At 32.6% G+C, this 10,115-nt stretch overlaps 1 pseudogene; it reads left to right on the top strand.

The window, feature by feature from the left end:
- Positions 1–453: 453 nt before the first annotated feature.
- LOC132612118 (deoxyribodipyrimidine photo-lyase-like) lies at positions 454–9,824 on the top strand (annotated as a pseudogene).
- Positions 9,825–10,115: the final 291 nt, after the last annotated feature.

Below are 10,115 nucleotides of genomic sequence, written 5' to 3'. Positions count from 1 at the left end.
CCGGAAACAGCCTCCCTACCTAAGGTGGGGGTAAGGTCTGCGGACACTCTACCCTCCCCAGACCCCACTCTGTGGGATTCACTGGGTATGTTGTTGTTGTTGTTGTTGGTATTATAGTCCTAAGATTATAATCTCAGGACTAATTTATCCCACCTGGAAGGTGGGATAAAATAATACCAACTTTGATGGGATAAGATGAGTTATCCTAGACTAACTTTGGGATAAATTAATTACCTTATTTGGTTGAAGGTATAAATTTATTCCGATATCTTCAATCAAACAAGGTAATTAATTTATCTCAAAATTAATCCCGAAATATTTCACCTTATCCAGCGTACCAAACGATGTAAATAATCGAGATTCTCAAGATTTTCTTAGGCCTTGTAAGTCAAAGTAAGATATAGTACTAGATTTGAAATAGGGGTAAGATTAGTAATTTTTTACTTTTGATCCATGCCAGAGGATAGTTTAGTGAAGGTAAATTTTCAACTATATGTAGTCCACAAATGCATACAAGAACCTAATTTATCAGCTTTTATGTAAAAAAAAAATCTTGTTCGTTTTTACAAAAGCAAAATTGACACAATAAGTCTTAAACTATTCTGAAAATTAAATAGGTATTTCGAGAGGATGAAGAAGATTCAGAGAAAAAAACAGTTAAAACTGAACGCATCTTTGTTAGAAAAATTATACATGAAATAAATAAAAGGATTATTATATTAAGGTTATCTTATACTATTTACATTGCGTTTATGCAAGATATTATTTGCGCGGCTAAATTAATTTCATAACCTTCTAATTATATGACGATAACTTTTATTATTGGTCGTGGATCTTATCCCAATGATATTTGAACTTATGGCACTATGGTACATTAGTGCCATAGTATATCATCCATGCATGTGGATGTGGCCCGTATGAGAGGGAGACATACTCATAGAGGAACATGGGGTTTTGGTAGTAGTTCAAAGTTCAAATACAATTTCTAGTTGGAGTTGGAACAAAGCTTTCACAGAACAACAGACCAAATTATTACTGCAATTGTCCTTTACTAATTTCCCATCTAAGTCGCAATAATTATTGTAATTAATACTACACTTAAAATCGTCATTTCCCTTTTTTTTTTTCCAACTGCAAATTATACCCCGACTCCACGTTCTTGATTAAACATTAATCATGTCCATTTAATCGTGAATTAAAGGACTTATTTCTTTTCTCGAGTAGGACATCATTTGCTTGCGGGCAGAGACGAATTCAAGAATCAAATTTTGCGGGTTCAATATTTGTATCATTAAATTAGTTATACTTTTTAAGTTATAGGTTCATATTTATTATTTGTTGTAATTTTTGTGAATATTTACACATAAATCTATGTTTCACACCGAAAATATTGGGTTAAGATGAAACCGATAGCAGTACTTTGCATCCGCCTCTGCTTGCGGGTGCACAAGGGCTGATCTAGAGTCTTGATTACGAGTTTACATGAATCTAATATATATTTTAAAAAGTTACTAAATCTAGTAAATATCTTATTTTGAACTTAATTTTTATTGTAGTATTAACTATTAACTTGAAATTATTGTAGAAATATATAAATTTGAAATCCTGAATCCGCTTTGCGGGCCTATTCTTCCGACATTTCAATGCTTGTAGTATAGTCGTTTTTACATGTGTGTGTCTACCATTACATTAATGATATAGGTTCACAAATGAAGATCCACTTTTGCTTACTTTTTGGGGCTAAATCCAAAATTATGATAATTGAAATGGAGCGCCGCCCATTGTTTTTTAGGCTTAAAATACTTTTTCCCACTTTTTCTGGCTTAGGTCATACTTTTGGTTTATTATTCTTTTATTATTGAATTATGTGTAGGTGGGTAATTATACACGTAGAATACCATCATTAGGCCAATATTTATAGTGGTGTACTATATTTCTTTGATTTATTATTATTAGTTAAAAATAAAAAATTTGTCATATATGTAGCTTCTCTCTCTTCCAAAAGACTGGATAAAAATTTGAAGTACAACTTTTACAAAGTATCGAATACCTATTAGGCTTCAATTAATCTAAATTCCTATCGCGTGAATCGCATTAGGTCTAGATTAATTCAAATATGCCGCGTAAAAGGCGAAGCGCTCCGTACTAGACCGATGCAATTAATATTTTGTGTAAACATATAATTCAAACATTAACTCACTATTTTTTAGATATATTTATATATTTAAAAGTTGCATAAAAAGTGCTACAAGATAAACAAATTTTTTATAGTTAAAAGTATTTGACAAAACATTCTCAAAGATATTTTACAAGTAAATAAATAGGACCGGAGTAAAAGGGACTCGTGGAATATTAAAAATCACTCGATATGCTCATTTTAAATTTTTGTAACTAAAGAAACAAATAACCAATTAAAAATTGGACAAACTCACATCCTATCGGATTTAGGACTGTGATGTTGGTGGAAATATATTTAAACAGACTTCTAAATTAATTAATGTCATTGCAGTTGATTAGTGGTGTGACAATCAAATGAAAAGACAAAGTTGTACGTACAGTTACAAGAAATGTAGGACGACAAACTACATCATTATATGATGGAAATAATTGTCTTTTCCATCAAGAAGATATTTGAAGGAGATTTGGTGTAGAAATCCAAGATTTAGTAGGTTGCTTACCACAAAAGATGTTGGCTGTATTTTATTTGTAGGTCCACAAATTCCACATTATTTCCCTTAGCAGCCTACTTTTGCTGTAGTATTTACATGTGACATTGTATTTGACCATTATGTTACTGAATACTATAAGGAAAAGCCTTAAAATGAAATTAATTAAAAGCAACTAGATGGGATTTGATGAATCGTTACGCTTTACATATTTTTGGTAGGTTGTGAACAGTATTTTAAAAGACAATTTCAGGACTCGCCTCGGGGCGGGGCACTGGCAAAACGCCTCGGGGCTCACGTGTGGGGCTTAGTTCCTGTGAGACTTACGCCCTAAGCGCCCGACTGTACGCCCTAAACACTCCTAACGCTCAACGCTCGGGGCTCGCCTAACAGTTCTTACACAAATTATATGTTAAATTCTTTAATTATAATCATTGACCCTCATAATTCTTTAACAAATGAATGATACTTAATAGTTTTTCATCTATAGAAATAAGAAGATTAGGTGTAACTCAAATAACAAGTCGTAATATTGCATATTTACTATTTGAGAACATCGTGAGGGTGAATATCACTTAATATTTCTTTTAAAAATACATAGCCGAATTGTACATTTTCACTTATCTTTGGTCTTTTGTCCTGTGTATCAAAATTGTCATATTTTATTATTTCTCTATTTGAAAGTAATTTTGTTTTATTCATGAAGGAGTTACATTTTAATTATAATACTGATAAAGCTTTATTGATTGTTTGCTTATAGGGAAAAAATGGATAGTTTGATAGTAATATTGTTTCAAGAAATTGTGATTTTTCATTGTTTGAAAGTTAAGAAGTTAGAGTTAATTTGCATTTCATAATAGCTTTTATTTCATTGTATTGTTTATACTTGTAAAGTTATGTTATATATAAATACAAATTGTAAGTGGTGTATAATTGATTGCTTTAATTAGTATTTTGTGATCAGGATCAAACACATCTATATATATAATATATATTATTTTTTCATTTATTTACATTTTTCTTTTATTTTTTATGTAATTTTACCTATTTAAAAATATTTATTGTAATTATATTATTTTATGAAATACTAAAAATTAAATACTCATGGGACTTACGCTCCGTGCCTCGGGGCTTACGCCTCGTCGAGGCATATGTAAAACGCTCCGCCTTACGCCTCCGCCTCTTAAAACACTGGTTGTGAATAACTAAATAAATTAAGATAAGAGAAGAAGTTCAAAAGAGTCATAATCAAATAATCGTTGATTAAGCGCTAAGAAAGGATAAAAGGTTAGAGAGCTTTTGGCCTTCATCATTTCTTTCAACAAATAGAAACGTGGTCTAATTTCTTATCGCCAACATTCATGTATCAAACACTTAACCAATAGAATTTAAATTATATATATGTATAGGCAGTGTAAAACAAAATTTTATCTAATAATTGTAAATAATTTTTTGATAAATATTAATTATAGATCTGATAAAATTAGTAATTAATCTGCAATCACATGTTTAAATTGTAAATTTGATTTAACCATTGGCCAACGGATTATGAAGTGTCACGGATTGTAACACACTACTTTTTTTGTTCTCCTTGCTTTATTGTAATGTCAATTGTCAATGAAGGGGAGCTACAACGAGCTAACTTGCCTGCCTTGACAATTGACATCACCAAATCACTTCTATAATACTAGTAATAGTAATAACCAACAAAAGATTGATGGTTAGGTCGGTTCCTTCTTTTTTTAACTTATTCAGATCAATTTAATAGACTTTTTTTTTATTATTTATAAATATGAAAATTACACCTCAAAAAATGAACATAATTAGCATCTTAAATAAAAAATCACATTCATTAACAACAAAAGTAAAATCAACATTTTCACCAAGGGACTTGCATCTCTTATATATATTAAAAAATGAATTTGAACAAGTAAAAAAAACATCTTTAATAAGGAATTACGCCAATCAAAATAAGAAAAATAGTAAGAAAAACTCTTCAATAGGTAAATACTTCCCATAAGTAAATGTAGAATTAGATAAACTACAAGTTCTAAAAAATAAATCATAAATTTCATGTTTTGTCTAAGCAGTACTTACGAAATTTCCATCACAATTTAAGTAGTAAAGTGATTTAAATTAAATTTAACAATTATAGAATAACATAAATTTTTATAATACACTCCCTCCGTCCATTTTTATTTGTTCATTATACTAAAAATATATGTCCACTTTTACTTGTAAATTATATAGTTTGAAAAACCAAGACATAATTTACCATTTTATACTTATTTTACCCTTATTATTAAGTACTCCAATTCATTTCTCATTTTATTTATTGCTTATTAAGAGTGTCCCAAGTCAAAAATAGACTAGTAAACATGGACGGAGGGAGTAATAAACAAAAGAAATTATTTACAAACTATAAATAATATGTTGTAAAGTTGATTAGGTATACTTATTATTTATATATTGTGCGTGCTTAGTGCTTCAATTATTATTTCTTTAGCGTGCTTTTAGTTAATCAGCAGCTGTAGTTTTCGTTCTCACATAATATAGTGTAAAAGATGTTGTAGTAACTTAATTATAATTAAGTAGAAATTGTATTAAAAATAAGTTAGGTTTACTGTGAAATTTAGTTTTGGAGAACCCGAATTTAATAGTAATAGAATGAAAATATATACTTATAGCCAAGTACTCTAAGTATGTTGGGATTTACAGTTTGATCGATTAGGTATATGATCAAATATCACATTATGTTTCATTTCATTTTTCTCACATTTGTGAGACGGTGGGTGAATCGGTAACAGTACACGAGGTTGATGCGCACAATGTTATTCCTCTTTGGATAAATTGGAATACAGTAGTGCTAGAACCATACGGGGTAAAATAAATAAGGTGCTTCCTGAGTATCTGATCGAATTGCCTGCAATAGGGCCTTCCAAGATTGGCCAAAACTAATTGCAGATGTTTTAAGGTAAGATATTCACTCTGGTCTAACAATCTAGTGAATCTTTATGTTTAGTCTACAAATGGTATAAATTGATCAATGCAGCAGGAAAGGAGCACAAGTTCCTGAAATTGAATGCTGTGAACCAGGTGAAGATGCGGAATGGGAAGTAAAAAAGGGTTCCTCACTACCAGGTTGAAGAATTATTCAACAGACCGGAACAACCCTCTAAATCCCCAAGCACTTTCTGGTCTCTCTCCTTATTTGCACTTTGGGCAGATAGATGTGCTTTAGAAGCACACAAAGTTCGGAAAAATTATACTCAGGTCGTGGAATCGTGTCTCTCTATCTACATTCTTGCTATAATTCTGCTTAATAAGAAATCCTTTCTTCAGTCTATAGAATGAGTCGATAAGTTACTCACCTCCTGTTGCACTATATTTGGGTCCAGGAAGGAATTGGGAGGGTAAAGGAGAGAAAATTGGGTGGTTTACTTCACTTAGGTGAAGTGTAAGCTGCTCTCGTTTTTTATAGGTTTCCTGTTGGCTCATGATTTAATATCCATTATCAGTATCCTGTATGAGTCTTATTTGGTTAATTGCTGCTTATGCAGGCAGTTGACACATTTCTGGAGGAAATGATTGTGCGCAGAGAGCTTGCTGATAACTTCTGCTATTACCAGCCTCGATATGATTCATTACTGGGTGCATGGGAATGGGCACGTAAAACCTTGATGGAACATGCATCTGATAAGCGTGAACATATATACACGTGAGTGAAGTACTTTCATTTGTTTTCTTTGTAGATCTAGAGTAGGCATGTAAACAATAAGCTTCTTAACTATCTGTTTTTCAAATCTCTATAAATTGATAAGAGTTTGTTTGAAGATGAAACATAAAACTTATTGTAAGATTCTAGTAACTACTTTATATGGTATTGAAGTTGGAAGTGAATATGGTCTTTTGCAGGCGGGAGCAACTGGAGAAGGCACAAACTGCAGACACTGTAAATTACCTTTTCATCTTAATTATTACACTAAAAGAAGTGTTGAAAGCGTGATAATATTAGGTTGTGAGGGAAGAGTTATCGATCTGATTCGAACACCTTAGCATGGCACTGCTATTTCACCTAATGCTTTTAGGTTTCTGGCAGGATCCTCTTCACATCTTGCGATGAAATGGTCTTCTTTTCATGTGTTTCAGTTGCTATGAGTTCAAATATATTTTCCAACTTGTTTATTGATAAGTTTATTTCTTGTTTTTTTCTTTTGGTTCAGCTTTGGAATGCTTCTCAATTAGAGATGGTTCATCATGGAAAAATGCATGGTTTTATGAGGCAAGTAATACTGCTCCGTATTTGTGTCCTGCTCCTGCTAGTTGAATTCCTGAAAAGTGACTCCACTCTGATGCATTATCTGGTCTTCTGCATCACTTAATTATGCTTGATTCTTTTATTGTGTTTGTTTTGTTTTCCACCCTGTTAAGAGCACGTTTAAAAGTAGTATATTTTCCATAAGCGGATATTATCAGCCAAAATAAAAAAGAGGTGCAGGTTTCTCGTTGAACATTAAAAAGGAAGCAAAATGAAAAGGTAATTTGGTAAATGAGATGTAGATCTCTCTGTTGAAAATCAAACTGAAGTGAATTGAAATGGTAATTGGTGTATAGCTTATTCTAGTTTGTCAGCAAGCAGTGAAAATCTTCAGATATAGTACTTTGCAGCAGAATACTATGAACAGCGGTCTTAACTGATACTAAGTGGTGGAATGATTATCATGAGGAAAAAAATGATATTTGGTAAATGTTATAGACTCTTGAATACTGAGAATAATTATTGAATATGAGAAAGAAGAATGAATATTGGTGGTTCTTTTACCGCGTATTAATCATAACGTAGCCAGGCTTTCCCATTTCTTGGTGCTTCTCACTTCGCTAGTGAAAATGAACAAGGATTAGAACTTTCCCAAAATTGTATAGAACAGGTTTAGTTTATTAATTTGTTGATTACATGCAGTACAATGCTTTATGGTCTACTACCTCTTTTTGATTCACCAAAAGATTGGGATCTTCTACTAATTTTCTGTTTATGCTCTGATTTAACTCTCTACTCTTTTTCTCAATAACTTTCTTCTTTTATCAAGAAATACTGCTTGAATGGCTCATTTGTTCAACTTCAAATTTTTATGCAGGATGTATTGGGCTAAATAGATACTCGAATGGACAAGTGGACCGGAAGAAGCTCTGGCTATCACAATATATTTGAATGATAAGGTAATCTAAGTGCAGCGATTGCATTTGGAGATGCATCAGAGTTCTGATCTGAAATCTTCTTGTTTTGCAGTATCATATTGATGGAAGGGATCCTAGTGGTTATGTTGGATGCACGTGGTCAATATGTGGCGTACACGACCAGGTCATCATGCTTAATCCCTTCAATATTACAGAAAATAAGTTGTGTGATTGTCTTTAGTATTGATCAACAATCCAAATTATAGCACGCAAATATCTTTTCGCACACTGGGAAGTATTATGGCTACAATTGTAAACCAATCCCTATGCAAAATCCAAAATACTGAATGTTCTCCCACAGATGTAGCCTTTACAGTCAGAGGTGGCAAAATTAGCCCATGAAAACATTAACCCACCCATTTAGTAGCACAGCCCATCAAAATTGGGCTAATATGTTGCCCAAATTTACTCACGCGAAATCTTGTCAAAATATTTTCAAAAATACTTTTTAAATTTGATATGTCATATATAGTCATAATAAAGAAAAATAATAATTTTAGAAGGTACTAAAAAAATATAAAAGAACAAATAAAGCAATTAAAACTTAATAAGAATTGTGCGAGTTGGGTTATGACCCGCATTTGAGCCCATTTTAGCCCAAGTAATTGACCACCTATTTATTAACTCGGTCCATTTTGACCCGCCCAAATTCAGCCCAACCCGCCCATTTGATACCTCTACTTACAGTCAATGAAGTGGAATAAAAAGCACGAAAGACGAGGGTTCAAGTTCCAGCAGAGACAAGAAATGTTAGGTGATCTTTTTTCATCCGTTTATGCCTTCGCGGGCAGAGTTACCCCGTACTTGTGGTGGTAATAGGTAGGGGATTACCCGGTGAGTAGCGGAGGCATACATCAGGTATAGCAGAGACACCACTAGTATTAAAAATGATATGTTACCAACATTGAAAATTACTAGGCACCCAAAATTCAAAATACTAGGTGTGCCACCGTGTGTAATATAACATGTAACTGTAACGCTCTTAGTTAATTGGTAACCATCCTAAGAGTGGCAGGTAGTCAACTGCTTGTGTGGTTCGAATATGAGAAAAATATGTTAGTAACTTCAGTGAACTAATATATACCACATTTTTTAGGACATTCAATAACTGCAACTGAGATTTTTCTTGTTTTGGGCTAATTCAGGGTTGGCGAGAGCGCCCCGTATTTGGAAAAATCAGGTATATGAACTATGCTGGTTGCAAGAGGAAATTCAACGTGGATGGATATATTTCTTACGTTAAAAGGCTAGTAGGTGAAAGCAAGAAAAGAAAAGGGGAAGTATTTTTCGACAAGAAGGCAAAAGAATTGCGCAGTTAGCATTTTTAGCTGTTCAAACCTCGATTTGAAGGCTCTACTGTTTTCTTTTAAAGCTTATTTCTTAAGAGGGGAAACTATTTAAAATTTGAAAGTCGCTTGAACAAACAATTCATCCTCATGTCCTCCTGGATTTTGAAGATTTTTGACATATTATAGGTTTTTAACCGGACAGCTAGGACAAGCTTGGTATACTGCCTTTCCTTTACCAGTAGATTGGATAATCGCATTGCAATTATTCAACCTGTACAGATCAGTTTCCGGATTTTGACACTGTATTAGCAACTGGAGACGGCAACGCTCGGGGTGTTATCTTTTAGATTTAAGTGAAATGTTTATTATCATATTAAGTAGTTGATTAGGAGAAGTGCTCAGGCTATTTGACATACATATGATAGGTTTTTAACCGGACAACCTAACAGCTGAGACAAGCTCGGTATATTGTCTTTCCTTTATCAGCAGACTAGATAGTTGAATGGCAATTATTCCATTAATACGGATCTCTTTATTCGGATTTGACGGTGAAATAACAATTGTACATGATGTTTGCTGGAGAGTTATCTTTCAGTTTTCAAGTGAAATGTTCATTATCATAAGGAAGTAGTCGATTAAAAGAATTGTTATCTCACTACAGAGTATGCTCTTTGTTTAGCGACCAGTATTTCAGAGTTAACCAAGGGCCTATAAAGCCCTTTTTAGATTATTGAATTTGGATATCGTCTCCAAATATTAAGGGAGAAATTCTTGATTGTTGCAAAACTTACATTATTTTTTAAAAACTTTTCATTCTGAGATTACTCATCAATTTATATTATCTATCATTAATTTTCTTAAACAAACTAATTGATTGATAAATACATTTTCATTAATGAAACAAATCAAGGGAAAACCACATTTG

This window comes from Lycium barbarum, chromosome 9 (assembly GCF_019175385.1).
Source record: "Lycium barbarum isolate Lr01 chromosome 9, ASM1917538v2, whole genome shotgun sequence".
In the NCBI taxonomy this organism is placed as follows: Eukaryota; Viridiplantae; Streptophyta; class Magnoliopsida; order Solanales; family Solanaceae; genus Lycium; species Lycium barbarum.
This window is presented reverse-complemented; position numbering and strand designations above follow the sequence as displayed.